Consider the following 16,131-nt stretch of genomic DNA (forward strand, 5'->3'; position numbering starts at 1 on the left):
TCTGCTCGTAATTGAAGCATGATTGTCACCTCAATCGAGAGGCCAAGGGCGCACTCGCCTTCACTGTGAACTAGTTCTTGGCTCTGTCCAGAGACCTCTAGAGGTGATTTCACTCAGTGCCCTATCTGTCCCCACACAGCCTCAATGGAAAACGGTTGAAGCCAGGGCCCGAGTCCTAAAAAGGTGGGGGACTCATTAATATACCATTTGAATGTGGCATCACCAGAAATTAGCATATCAAGATGCCCTTTGAAAAAAGTGGGGGGACTCCGACAACCCGCATGTATCCTCGACTTGATCCCTGGTTGAAGCCCACTGGCAGGCAGTGCCACCACGTCTCTCCCTGTTTTCTACTGGGCTTGGGCCTTCTGAGTCCTCAAGTGTCATAATGCCATCAGGTTTTTAGGATATCAGTAATGTATATGTATAGTCCCAACTAGAGACTTCCATCATACATCAGGGGCATCGAGTTTAAGAGTTTGTATTCTATCAGTCTATCACCTGTGGCTAGGAAATACAACAGAAAACATGAACTAAAAGTTAGCTTAGTATTACATTTATTTATTTATTTATACATGTATAGCCGCGCGCAAAGCCCATGGGCATCTAGGCGCTAGTTACAGAGAGACAGACAAATGCTTTGCCTCTCTGACAGCCAAAGCACTTCAACGCCATAATCCATAGCAGGAGGCGCTATACAAATGCAAGATAACATATCAAATACACGATTAAAGGATTGATTGGTCAATACTGAGTATGGACGGCTTCCTAGTTCATTGATTTAAGATCTGTGTGATCTGTGGTTGATGGAGATAACCCCCTACCTCAAATGGCAGATATACCCCTTGCTTTGTAGGAAGAATAAAAGATTGAGTTACAGCTCTGCATGTGACAAACTGTATGATCTTCCACCTGTTGGCAGTCCAACACAAAGCAAAACAGCGGGTGGGCCTGGAATCATATACTTTCAGGAAGGTCCACCCAAACAGGGTAGGCGTAAAATCAGAAATGCAAACAAATGTAGCTTCTCAACGATAGCAACTGGGAAATGAAGTGAACAGAATTTCTAGAGGGAATTGGGATATAATGTAAAGGGCGCTTTTTTTCAAATCTGACAGCCCAACAAAAGCCACAGTATGAAATTCTGTATGCAAATCTGTATGCAAATGAAGCCGCCAGTGGGTCGTCCGGCGTAATCACTGCGCTCACGCGCGCCACATTAATAGGAGCGGGATATCACATTAGGCCCCAGCTAATCCCATTTACATATTCTTTTCTCTAGGGTCCATGCTGGTGGTTAATCATGCGTTTCAGGGAGGAATAAAGCTGGGGAGGTGCAACTTTTGTGTGAGTATAGACATTGCACTATTATTAGAAGGCTACCGAGCAAAATCTACAGTTATGTGGGAAAATGCAGACTATGTAGAAGGGATGTGCAGAAAAGAAACAGAATTTAACAAATCCTACTTCTCAGGGCAGTCAGGCGAAACCTGGAGAAGCAGTAAGGTCTAGTCTTTCTTCTTGAAGATAGACTTTATCTATCAGTTGTGATTTTTGGATACCGAGGCTTGCCTCATTACTCCATCTTCTCGGGTTGAGTATGTATGATATAATATTATAGGCTATTTTTAACGCGCTTAATACCCAGAGGTTTCTAAGCACTGACCCAGGGATCGAACCTGTGTTCCTCCATGTCGTTTTGTTTCCAAGGCGAGCACATTGCTACTGAGCTATCCTCCCGAGACATGTAGTTGCGTGTTAGGTTTCTTCATTTATTTATTGATTTATTTATTTATTTGCATTTGAATAGCACACTTACAGCCCAGGGGCATCTAGGCGCTGTTACATGACGTTTGTAGGACATTTTTATTAAGTGGATACAGGTGACCGATGTGGTCTCTTAGGTACAGGTGCAATAAAGGAAGGTGACTTCATACAAGGCAAGTAGGTAATTTCATACAAGAAAAGTGAGCCAGCAAGTTCTGTATGGACTTGTCACAGTAGGGGGCGAGGGTCTATGGTTTCTAGGGCTGGTTTATAAATGGGCGTATAAAATGGAGGTTACAGGGTGATTTTCTGCCGTGCTCCCGAATCAATGTTTTCCCCCATTTCCCCATACCAGCCAGACTCATCAGCTAGTGAGATGAACCCCAATCCTTGTACAACTGTGTCAGCGTTGATTGGAACTTGTGGTCGGCAATATGTGAGGGACAGGGGGGTCTGCATGCCCCTGGGAGCCAGCACAGAGTAACATTGCACCCTACGCAGCCGCTGATCATACCACTGAGTTCTAAATTCACAAACTGTGAAAAACTCTCGGCCAGGTACAAAAAGAAGCAATAATAGCTTTTTTATGGGGCAATTGGAGTGATCTCTCAATTTAAGAGTATGCATGAACTACAGGTGTTATCAGAGTGACATCACCTACAGAATCGAATAGCTTATTTGTTTACAACTGCCGACATATGTTTCAGTCTGGCCATTCCTGTTCAGAATTTCATCATCGTGGAAACATTTGAGAGAATGTGCTGATATATATATTTATATATAATCACACATCCGCAAAGGAAAAAAACCTGCCACGCGGCCCACCCCAACCGAGGTGTCGTCAGGCTGGTATTGCATTTGTGTTTGTATTCCTCAAGCGTTCTATTTAAAAATGGTGTCTACACAGTGCATCTTACACCAGCTTCAAACATAAAGAAATGACTGATACATAACACTGGTTCTATCTCCCAAAATGGATGCCATTTTAACCTAGTATTACCAACACATACTTCATTAGATTCTAATGCTGACCAGTTGTATATCATCATGTATTACACAGTCCACTTTATGCACAGTAATGACACTTCTCATACAAATAACTTTACGCTTTTAATGTGCATCTTCTTGCAAACTAAATTTAAAAACTGGGCTGCGTCTCATGTAATACGAGGCACGCCATAATAAAAAGCCCAATGTTGTTCACAGAGAACAGACACGTGGCAGCATGTGTCTATGATTCTAATATATCTACTACCTGTGTAAATGTGCATGCAGTCCCACAACTGACTGAACTATACAATAATAGCCCTGGTGGTACATATAAGAAGCTCGAACAAGATGCAAGATGCAAACACAAGTGTGCAAAAATGCATCGCTCTCATTTGGTTGTAAACATAGTTCAAAGTGCTAAAATCCACACATTATCATGTGAAATTTGCTCCTCATAATGAGTAAAGTGCTAGTGCCTCAATAAAAGAGCCATAATCTTATGCAGCAAGCTGATAAGATGGACAATGCCATGGCCAAATCAGTTAAAACATTCTAAAATGCCACAATTATGATACATAATTCTATACCAATGAAAAACACAAGTGTGACATTAGTATAACTGCTCACTATACATTTGCAAATCCAATATTCCAAATGTGCAAAAAGCAATAATAACAGCTGCTAAATAGGCACAACTGCATCACTTTGATCCAACACATTTGTCTATATTCCAGTGCCTAAATTCCAATACAATAATGGAATTACTGAACACATGTCAATATTGAACACTGCATGTATAAATGCATGGATATCAAACATTACACAAGTGCAAAAGGCAAATAATAGCAGGTAACCTATGAACAGTTTAAAGTGCAACAAATAGGGTACAGTGTCACGCCACACTGGAGACCGGGGTCCGCCGCGCCCGCTCGTCCCTTCACCTCCTGGCGAGTCTACCCGCGCTTCCGCGCTTAAGGGGCTCGCCAGGGGGAGAGCGGTGGGTGTCGGGGCCGGAGGGCTACAGCGCATGCGCGGAAGACCTCTGTCTCGGTTCCGCGCATGCGCCGTGGACTGGGCTCGAGCCCTAGGAAGGGCTTGCCTTCCAGGACTGGCTTTGGGTACACCGGCGCCCGGAGGGGAAGCGGCTTGCGTTCCAAGCCTCACGGGCGCCGGCGACCCATAAAAGGAGTCGTAGTTCGAGGCAAGCCGCGTCTCAACGCGGTTTGCTTTGTTCTGCGAGCTTCCTACCTTAGCCGCCTGCCACTCACCTGAGCCCGCTCTGGGCTGCAGCATACCTTACCAGAGTTCCTCCCTGGGCCTGCAGCATTCCTTACCTGAGTTACTCCCTGGGCCTGCAGCATACCTTACCAGAGTTCCTCCCTCGGCCCGCAGCATACCTTACCTGAGTTCCTCCCTGGGCCTGCAGCATACCTTACCAGAGTTCCTCCCTGGGCCTGCAGAATACCTTACCTGAGTTCCTCCCTGGGCCTGCAGCATACCTTACCTGAGTTCCTCCCTGGGCCTGCAGCATACCTTACCAGAGTTCCTCCCTGGGCCTGCAGCATACCCTACCTGAATTCTCCCTGGGCCTGCCAGCTTACCTTACCTGGGTTCTCCCTGGGCTGCCAGCTTATGTTACCTGGGATCTCCCTGGGCCAGCCAGCTTACCTTACCTGGGTTCTCCCTGGGCCAGCCAGCTTACCTTAGCTGGGTTCTACCTGGGCCAGCCAGCTTACCATACTTGGGTTCCCCAGGCTCTGCCAGCAACTTACCAGAATAACTCAGGTTCTGCCGGCATACTTTTACCTGGACCTCCCTGGGTCTGCCAGCATACACTGACCAAGGTCCCCAGCGTCTGCTGCCCTAGAGTACCCTTTCGGGCTCCTTCTGTTAGATCTCCTGCTCAGCCTTGGTTCCTTCCTTTCCTGTCCGGCCTTACCTTCTTCATCCGTTCCTGTGGACCAAGAAAATACCTGCCACGCCGGAATCTTAGACCTCCGCTTCAGTTCACGTACTTTGGACTTTATTCCTACGGACTCCATCCCGGCCCGTGATCTGCAATAAGACCGTAGCCTCTCCTGCCTGTGCTTGCACAGTCCCTTCGTCACGTTAATCAGGAGAGTGCCTTCCGTGACATAGGGAATCGGCCCATCCTCCACCCAGTATCAGTTTTTGGGTGGCGGAGAGGCTGGTCTCTCGTGCCACAAGCTCGTCTTTCGACTGGATACAGACTGGCGACCCCGGCAAGATCAAAGACCAAGAAACCAGGTACGCAGCCCTCTCGTGCTTCTCAACTTGACACACAGATATTAAGTATATTACTGCACAGATCTCAATAAAGTGCTAGTGCATCACTGAAACGTTACAAATGTGTCAAAAGCAATAATAGCAGCTAACCTATTAGCAGTTTCATCTCAATAAAGTGCTAGCGCATCATTGGAACCAAATGTGTGATGGCACTGGTGACATAAATTGCTTGCACAGTCTGCATAGAATACCAATAGTTAGATCACATCAACACAATGCGCTGTGGAGCAGCACCTCCAGTCTACAACAGTTCACGGACATTGTCTCAGTTACATGTAGGCAATTTCCGATATTGCACGATCCCAGTCTCAATAAAGTGCTAGTGCATCAATGAAACTGACATTGAAAAAGAAAAAAGACAATTCATTATAAAAAGTCATGCAGTTCATTATCCACATTATGCCCATGAGGCTACAATGCGTCAAGAAGAATTATCAATTTAGATTCAAATTGACGTTTCCTTTTAGAATATGCTCAGGTACATGTGCTAAGCCTAAAAATGTTAAATTGTCAGGATCTCTATTGTGTTTCTCACAGAAGTGCTTGGCTAGAGGATATGCTTAATCATTATTCTTAATAGCACGATAGTGTTGGAGTATCCTAAATTTAAGATTGCCAATGGTAGTGCCAATACAAGCCAGATTACAAGGACATAACATCAGATAAACCACAAATGTTATCAAACACGTAATTTCATGATTAATTTTCCATTTGACTCTTTGGTTATATCAGAATTCCAAAGTGCATATGACCAGTGTACATAATTTACATTTCCCACAACTATAAAAGCCACTCTTTCTCTGGTGTTGTGTAAGCCAACTAGACACATTTGCAGATTGAGAACTTATCATGCTGGGAGCCAAAACAAGTTTGATATTCACAGCCTCAGAAAAAGTAACCAAAGGATGAGATGCAACCACCTTGGTGATGTCTCGGTCCATTTGCAATACTGCCCAATGTTTCTGCAATATCTTGGTCACATTTGCAGCCTGTGTGCTATATTTATACATTTCTGCACCTTGTCAAAAGCTTGAGTAATGCTTTGCTTAGAGTAACCCCTGTTATTAAAACAGTTACTCATTAAGCATGCTTCTTGCAGAAAAATTGTCTCCCTCGAACAATTGCGTTTCACACTGATGAATTCTCCAAAGGGTATACTCATAATAAGATATTGGTTGTGAAAGCTCTTAGCACGTAATACTCCTATTTCCTAAATAGTCTGCTCTCAGAATTCCCATCAACACTTCAAGGCAAACATCCAAGAATTCATGTTTTTGTGAATTAATAGTCATCGTTAGTTCAGATCATTCTTATTCAAGATAGAAACAAATTCAGACAGTTTGGCAGGAGTTCGTCACCAGATTAAGAACAAGTCATCTATAAATCTGAACCATAGCACAACATCATCCAAGTATCTATCCTGTTCTGATGACCAAGTTCTACATTCTTCCCACCACCCTATGTAAAGATTTGCATGTGTGGGGGCCATAGATGAGCCCATGGCGGTGCCTCTTTTTTGCCTTTATAACTTGTCTTCAAGCTAGAACATATTATTATTTAGACACAAAGATAGAAGGTCAATCAAAAGTTTGTTTTGTTGTTTGAAACTCACTCATATTTGTTTTAGGAAAAATTCACACGCTTGTATGCCTGCTTTTTGATTGATGCTGCTATAAAGTGAAACTAAATGAAGAGATACAAGACAGGTAGTGAAATTCCCAGTGAAACCCTTCAAGCTTCTTCAATAGTTCAGAGGTGTCTCTTAAATAAGAATTAAGATCCTCTACAAATGGATACAAAAACTGGGCAACATATTTACAGGCCAATTCTATCAGGGAGCCCATGGAGGGAATAATGGGACATCCCAGTGGATCAGTAAGACTTTTGTGAACTTTGGGGAGTAGTATAGCTGTCACCGGAGGATCACATTTAATAAAAGAATGTCATCATCATCTATGAGACCCCGTTGATGTCATTGAGCTAATTTGCAGTTAAATACTTCTAGGGCCTGAACTAATGTCTCGGGCGTTACCACCTCATAACATTTGCCATATAGATAAATACATACTTGTGTGAATTGAATGACACAAGGCCTAGTAAAATTGCTGTTTTGACCTCCTTCTGTAACTCCTCCTTTTCTTGTCTTGCCTAGAAACACTTCTGTACAAGTGCGTTATAAATGTAATATCATATATATATATATATATATATATATATATATATATATATATATATATATATATATATATATATATATTTGACAGAAAAGGGTGTGAGGGGCACACTCTGGGTCCCAGTTAGGTGTACCTTTCCACAGTCCAGTTGATGTTCTCCTCCGGCTACTTGAATAACTACAGCAACCAGAATTCCCTGAGGCCATCACTGGGACCCAGAGTGCGCCCCTCACACCCTTTTCTGATATATATATATATATATATATATATATATAATATATATATATATTTTAGAGGGTGGTGAAGGTGACACATGAGTTCCATAGGAAATCTAAAAAATTAATTGCTAATAACATTTGACTTGTGTGACGGATTTGGCTGACATTTTTCAGACAAATTTGAAGGGACCAGTGGCCACGGCCTTCGGCCGTGTCCACTGTATATTTTTAAAAATATTTAAAGTCAGTTATGGGCCACTAGCCATGGCCTTTGGCCGTGCCTTCCGTATATTTTTCAGCGCCACTGTCCATGGCCTTCGGCCATGCCCACTGTATATTTTTTCAGTGCCACTGGCCATGGCCTTCAGCCATTCCACTGTACATTTTTGGGCAGCACTGGCCATGGGTTTCGGCCGTGCCCACTGTGTATTTCTCAGCGCCACTGTCAATGGCTTTCACCCGTGGCCAGTGGCCATGGCAATCATTATCAGGATACTAGCCATTGCCCATGGCCTTCGCTTCATATTTTAAATCCATAACTGCCATTAGTCATGTCCTTCGGCTATGGCCACTGTATAGGCTAGCTCAGGTGCAACATGCTCGCCTTAGAAGCAAGACAACAAGGAGCAACACGGGTTCGATCCCTGGGTTTGTGCTTAGAAACTGCTGGGTATTAAGCACGTTATAAATAACCAATCATATAATAGGAGGCTTTCGGACATTTAAAATGCTACCAAACCACTGGCCATAGCCTGGCAAGTGATTGTTCACCCCTGACCTCACTGTAGCGGTACAAATATCTTCTGTTTGTATTTGCTATAACTGCAGTGTACTACTTAGAGCTGGGGGTATCTGTAGTTTGCACATAGCTGTGATTATCGGGGAAAAATGGCTGAAAAACAAAATACTCCCCTGAACCCCCACTCACGTAGCAAGTGCCTCTCTCCCCTTAGCAAGCTCCCCCCACTCCCACAAACTCACATTTAGTCCCCAACTCTCCCACATACCCTCTCAAACACTTGTTGTACCACGTGATGCATTTTCATTTCCCAATCTCACCTTTGCTGGTAAGCCCGGGTGCATTTCACCATTTCACCATTCTTCTGCTTCCAAATACCACTTTTTTTTTTGTGTACCCTTAGGTATAGCCGCGGTTATCTCTCTTTTGGAGAAAAAAAAGATGGCAGCCTTTTCTTTTCTTAAAAGCCTCACTACTGCAATGTATCATGGGGAAATAGCTATAATTTTGGGAGAAGGGGACACCCCCTGCTCCCTCAAATATTAAACTACTGGACAGAATAACCCCAAATCACAAAAGTATCATGAGTCAATACTTTGTTCCCATGTTTTTTTGGACCTGGTCCAAATCTGTCCAGCGGATTGGGCTGTGCAGTGGAGCAAAAAATGACCTTTTTGGTCTGTTTTCTTAATAACCTTTTTAATTTTTTAACATATCTTTACCAAAACGTACAGTCTGGGTGGTGGCAGACAGGAAGTGTGGGGGGGCACTCACTGCTCACCTTAACAATACATATATGTGACCAGGCAACTAGGTGTTGCGAAATGCGTCATTTTTTGCTTCTGCCTCCCATTAAAACTCGATTGGAGCTAAAGGAAGAAACTTTTTATACCGTTTTTTTAAAAATAAAAAGAATATTTTAATCAAATGTTGTGGACGCTGGTGTCGGTATGGAATCAAGAACTGCTGCATGAACTGACTCTCTCTAACTGTGAGTGCGACTCACTTTTGCCTGTGTTTGCACACCGGTGAGTTTTTGGATATCTTACACAGCCCACAGTAGTGGCCATGTAGTTATTGTTAAGTTGCTGTTTCCATAGGACGAGCACTTTTTGGGCGGCTCATAACTTTGCTCTCCCTGGACGAATCCTCACCAAACTTTGCAAAAAAAGTATATGGCCCACTCTGAATTATTTTGAAAAGTCTGGTGAGGCTTGGTCCGGGGGGGCAAAGTGTAGAAGGGGTCCCAAAATGTCTTTTTTTCCCATAGATTGAATGGGGAAAAAACTTTATGCACACCTACAGCCCAAACCGCTGGATGGATTTTCACCAAATTTGCGGCAGGAGCAGTGGCTTGGTCGCGAAAGCGTGCTTTTGTAAATTTGGTGAAGATCCGTCCAGTACTTTTCTTTAAAACAATGAAAAAGTAGGTCTGGAAAAATGTGTGATATCTATGTCCGCTCCGCGGTCATACTTCCGTGTTCGCTCCGCGGACAAGAAATCGATTGGCTAATCCGTAGCGTCATGTCTGCGGACATGTGGCACTTTCACTGATTGGTTGCCGAACAGCGTGAAGTGCGTCAGATTTCTTCGCGGCCTCCACTATATTTTGTTTGTGTTTTGGTGTACACGGACATCGCCAGTAACACATACAAAACAAGACACTAATGCACTTGTTACAATTCTGAAATACTGTTTCCGAAGGTGAGCTTTACTTAGGTTGGAATGGAATGTGGCTGCAGAAAATTGAAAAAGTGGTGTTTTCTTGCCACCAATTTCATACAGTAAAGTGGAAGTTGGTGCTCAATGCACGGCGACCAATGCCTGCGTCTGTGTTACAATGTTTCCAGATTAATATTGAAGTCGGACTGGCGTCCTATGTTTTGAAATCTGAGGCGGCCACCTGGAGTGTTTGATGGAAACAGTGGTTTACGCGGCGTATGGGAGTAGCAGTTCTCATGATAGGATGCTCATATGTTGTTGCAAAGTGAGAATGTATTTGAAGGTCAGTTTTTTTGTTGCGAGCTCAGTAGGCCCACGCATCCAAGTCAATTCATAAGGGGCTATTGTTTTTTTACCTTGAGCGAAAGGGAAACTTTAAAAGCTACACAAGGAATGAAAGTATGGAAAAAAAATACTATTTGATAAGGTTATATTTTAAAAACGTTTGTAAGGAACATGAAATATCAGTTCACAAATATTCTTTGATGCGAACAGTTTGTTGTCTGACTTTGGCAAAAATAATGGAGGCTGTCAAGATGATGTAAGTTTAATTTTGACGACTGTACACTAATTGTGACAATGTAACTGAAGTATTATATTTTTGCGCAGTTGTAATTTTCCTCCAATAACAGAGAGTGTACATTGTTCAAGTTTGCAGGCTATGACTAGAGTCACCGTTGATGACCGTTATTTCGTTTTCTTTCAAATGTTATGCTTGCCCACATTTCTTTGTGTATCAGTTTGCACGTTCTTTTGGTCTTGTGTAGCATTACGACATGTAATTTTTTCTTGCTTGTCATTTCATGCTGTCTTCATAACTGAATTACCATCTCACTGTGTAGTTGTCCTTTTTTTGAACCCTTACGCGAGTGCTGTTTATCTGCGTTTGTAGGGTGTCATTATATGTACCCATGGTCAACTCTAATACTTCTTTAAAATGTCATGTTTGGCCACTTACATTTGTGTACTACTTTCCACAATCTTTGTGTCTGTTTTGGAATTTTTTCCTAAAGGTTGGGTATTGACACAGATTTTCTCTTACGTTTTCCGCCCAGCTACATTTTGCCGTACTGTGCGTGCCATGGTTTCCAGATGCCGAGTGACGGCTTCTTTCCACGCCAGATGGAACTGCTGGTGACAGGGTGCCTGTCCATTATAATGTTATGGGATAACAGGCCAGGGCCGCTCTGTCCCTACACTGAACTAGCGACAAGGAGCAACATAACATCATTTATGGTGGTGTAAGCCAACGGTGATAGTCCGTTGATCTCTGACAGTTGTTTGTTAAATAAAAGAACTTTCCAGTTTCCTTTTAAAATCACGTGTATCATTTTGAAATGTAAAGTATCACGTTATACGTCGCTGTATGTTTATTTACAGGTTCTGCGTCACGGTACATACTGTTGCCTCTTCCTTGCTATCATGGAAAGCGAAGAGGGGCTATGTATGGAACAACCGCCTTTCCTTTCGATAGTGGCCATCTTGAAAAAGGATTTTGTTTTGTAATCCGGCTCGCGGCGGGCCAGATTATAACCAGAAATCCTATGTTTCCGTCGCACACGTTAATGCTTTGCACATCTACACTATTATTGTCAAATCTTATTGCGTCTATGTCCTTTACTGTGAAAGGTGGTTCTTAACGCAACATTTACTTTGTTAATGGATGGCTTTCTTTTTTGGTAGGACAGCTAATAAGGCCATTTTCGAACAGAAATGAGGAAAGACGCATCAAACAGTGATATGGGGGAGTGGGTGGCCGGTGCAAAAATATTGTGCATTTGTTCTTTCTAAGGTTGGGGCAGTGTTTGTCATGCTCCTTCATTACAGTAGTGATGCTGTTTCTTGGGGAGGAGGGATGGCCTTAGCTGATGTCATTTTCAGATAACTAAAACTTTTGCTGAAAGTATGCAATGTGTACTACATTGTTAATGGCTAACTACCAATACGTGTTGGCGCTGTGCAAGGCAAATGTTGCAGGTGGACGTTCCTACATCAATATAAAATCTGTTTACACATTATCCACGAGACAAACATCTTACTCTTAAGTGTTTACAGATTCTGGGACACGTTACCGTGCTGTACACTAGCATATTGTCAAGTGGTATTCTCTACAACAGGGATCCCCAACGTGTAGCTCGGGAGCAACATGTTGCTCGCGGCACCCTAAATTGTTGCTCGCCAGTTGCTCTGGGCCATTGTGTGGAGGCCTAGAAGGAGGTGCTGAATGGATGAGACCTCAGTAGCACTGTAGTCAGTACAGAGTCCCGGACTGTGCAAGAATGTTGGCCAATGAGCCGCTGTGTTTCCAGCTGGCTTATTTTTATACATGCAAGATTTGTGTTTGGTGCCACCATGCACATAATTTTACAGTAAATGTCCTTACTAGTTATGGTAGTCTCATTGCTAAAACCCTGTCATCTCCAGTTACTTTGCCCAGCTGATAAATGTATTAATGAGTACATTATTTGAACCATGTTTGTATCATGGAGAAAATTGGCCTATTCCGTTCCTTGGTACAGCTAGTATGAGCATAGTGGACATGGAGGTGGTATGCATACCCAACTTTCCTTTATTAAATAATGTGCAAGCACACTTTTTGTACAAGTGAGGTTTGTGTTTGATGCCACCATATTTATCGACAACATTCATTTTGGTGTCACCTGTATTTATATTACATAGTGTTCTAGTGGGAAAATGGTAATCGTTTGATACTGTGCCCATCTGGCACATGGTTAATGGCCAGATACGGTAAATGCATGCCCACATTTTTCATAATTAATTTTCCCTGTATTCCAATCCAATTAAGTTATTGTTAACTTAAGGCAATTTTTTATGCCATTTTGAAACTATAAATCTGACCAGCAGTGTACACACCCCTCATTAAATCATGGTTCAGTTTTCTTTTTGAGATTCTACATTCTGCATCGAACCATGGTGCATCCCTTTCTATAACCTGGAGCTCCTAAACTTGGGGGCATGGTTTGCCAATAGCTCTGTCATGGATAGTTTCTCCTAAAGACTCAAACAAACTCACGCTTTCCTTTGTGGCCTCTGAACTGTTCAACAGTTTAAAGAGAATATCTTTATTTCTTGTGAATTAGTAATTCTTTCCAATGCCTCCTTTTTGAGCGTAGGCATCGCCAACCAGCCGCTCTGGCTGTCAGATATCTTCTTTGTGGTGCCTACCCTGGCCATTGGAAAATGAACTCCATAGGATTGTGTTTACTCTTTGTTCAATAAGAAATGTAACATTTCATAACATTCCTGAAGAAAAAAAACATCCACAATACAGTCATCAATGACTGTGGAACAGTATTGCTGATCTTGTATGCTTAGGAATGCACCATTTGCCATTAAAGATCCCATAAATTCCTAGGCAGAATCTCAGTAGACCTGAAAAATCAGTGCCCCGTTTGTGGCCCTTTTTACTGTCCATACATTTGCACTAATATTTTGCTCAGGAACCTGAAACCCCTGGTAATGTTTACTTACTCCTACTCTATTTTTGAACAGCTGGACTGGTCCTATATGTCGAAAAAATGTACTACTGACCACTCAATCTCCTCAACATTTCTTGTAAATCACTAAACGTCAAATGAAGTTAAAGGCCTTCCACATTTCCTTGACTAGAATAACACGTGGTCTAGATAACTATTAAGTACTGCAAATTAAATGTTCTATACACAGTTTTAACTTTGTTACATTTCTAATTTGTGTTGCAAACAATTTGTCCGCCAACTGTGCGCCGATATGTTCCGTCGAAAAATTGATGTTGCTCACCATTTAATTTGATATGCCAATTTTGCTCATTGCACACAAAAGGTTGGGGACCCCTGCTCTACAAGGTGTTTAAATAATTCAGAAGTTGCTTTACGTTATGGTTACGTGGCACTACTGTAAACCGATCATCTTTAGCAAAAAAACTTTGCAAAAGGGACGCTATGGTTAAGTTGCTCTATTGAAAACCTGTAAAATGGAGTAAAAAAAACTTTGTTAAAGGGACGTTATGGTCAAGTTGGCCTACTAAAAACCCATATAATTCACTAGAAAAAACTTTATTAGAGGGACGTTATGGTTAAGTTGCACTACTAAAAACCTGTCAAATTCACTAAAAAACTTTATTAAAGTGACATTATGGTTCAAAGTACAATCGAAAACCCCCTGAAATTCGACAGTTATGGTAGGCTAAGCAGCCATAACTGCCCGCACCACTGTGCACTGCTAACACTAACACCCAGGACATCAAAGATGACATCACAAATGTCATTGATGACATCACTGATGACATCACATGTGCATTTACTTTTCAGGTGAAGGGTTGGGAATGTAATTTTTGCAGAAAAATCTGAGATTATCGGGACATGTGTAATAAAGTACATACTTCATCACGTAATGTAGTGTTATAAAGAAAATTCAATTGCAGTGTTCTTTCTAGTACAGGAACCTACTCATACAGAAATGTAGGTATTGGCTGCAGCATACACCACAGAAGTGCTAAGTTTGTACTTTCGAAAGTTGTATAATAAAAAGGTGAATGTTTCTGTATCACACTTTTCTGGTCTGTGAAACATGTACTAAGTTGCTAATAATGCATCACTTACTACATATATCTAGTACTACACACAAAACATAAATAGACTACAATGCATACAAAGATGGGGCTTATATGTGGAGAGTAAAGTAAGCATACAAAAGGCAGTATCATTGGCAACTGTGTATAATCTACATGATTGGAGTCACGCACAAAAATGTTTGCGGTGTGTCAGGCCTGCTTCTTCCGCTATATATACACATCAAACGCTGCGATTAAATTCTAAAGAAAATAGTGTAAGAACATGTGAGAATAGCAACATTAATAAATGTAATACCTTTTGAAAGTGAAGTTTCTGACTGTCAGTAAATAAACCCAGCTGGCCTAGATATGGCAGTGAACAAAAATGAAGGGTCTACACATGTGATGTCAGCAGTCATTGTTGATGTCCTGGGTGTTAGTGTTAGCAGTGCACAGTGGTGTGGGTAGTTGTGGTTGCTTAGCCTACCATAACTGTCGAATTTCAGGGGTTTTTCGATTGTACTTTGAACCATAATGTCACGTTTATAAAGTTTTTTTTAGTGAATTTCACAGGTTTTTAGTAGTGCAACTTAACCATAATGTCCCTCTAATAAAGATTTTTCTAGTGAATGTATATATATACATATATATATATATATCAGCTGGATAGGGTTATCTGTGGGCCAGCGTATAAACGTGGATGCTCTGTTTTTATATATATATATATATATATATATATATATATATATATATATAGATATACACAAACACATATATATGTTTTTCTTTTTTCTTTTTTAAAGCAGACTGCCTTTCTCCCACTGCCTTGTCACTGAGTCCTAGAATTTCACGCTCTGAGCCGGGGGAACCATCAGCGCGACCTATGCAGAAGGTTATCTCCTAATCATGATTTAATGCCAGCCGAGCCAAGGTGACAGCATCGAGATAGCTTCCCCCAGGCTAGCCCTCAGACACACATATCTCTCTCCTGTCACTGACAGGCAGGTGAAAAACGACACTGCGGTTTCAAACCACTCCTCCGAGGGAGGGCATCAATGTAAAATAGTGGCCGATGGCAACTGCATCCTGGACGCGAGACAGGATGGGGGCGCAAAGGGAATCTACGGACAGGATGCTGTCAGACAGTTAGACATACTTTTATAAATATTGACTCTGCAGGTCCAGCCTAGACAGGACGGATGTTCCATACGAGCATGTCCAGTAGTGATGGCCCTATTGAGCCGGAAATGACCACAAAAAGCAGTGCCCCTCTGCCACAGCAGTAGACTCTAGGGCCTGATTCACAGAAGCGTTTTATAATGGTGCAATCCCATAGGAAAACGTTCTGTGGATCTCTCTGTGGTCATGGTTAGATTTGTAACTATTGCCCAGGTACCACCTCCCTAACACCCTGTGTGACACCGTGAGTCAGTGAATGTTATGGCCGTACTTGTAATTGACATCTGAAATATTGACCGCAACACAGGCATTGGCCCGGAAATGAGACCTTCTGTCTCTGCGAGTGCCCTTTTGCTGATGTATTTGTTTTCCCTGACTGATAGAGCTAAGGAGAAACTAACTGCACCTCCCCACTCACTCCACAGTGTGGCGGTAGACTGAAACTGTGCTGCCTATGTGCAGGTTGTTGGCAGAAATAAGCAC

The sequence above is a fragment of the Ambystoma mexicanum genome, chromosome 11, assembly GCF_040938575.1.
Source record: "Ambystoma mexicanum isolate Mex_15411 chromosome 11, UKY_AmexF1_1, whole genome shotgun sequence".
Classification (NCBI taxonomy): domain Eukaryota; kingdom Metazoa; phylum Chordata; class Amphibia; order Caudata; family Ambystomatidae; genus Ambystoma; species Ambystoma mexicanum.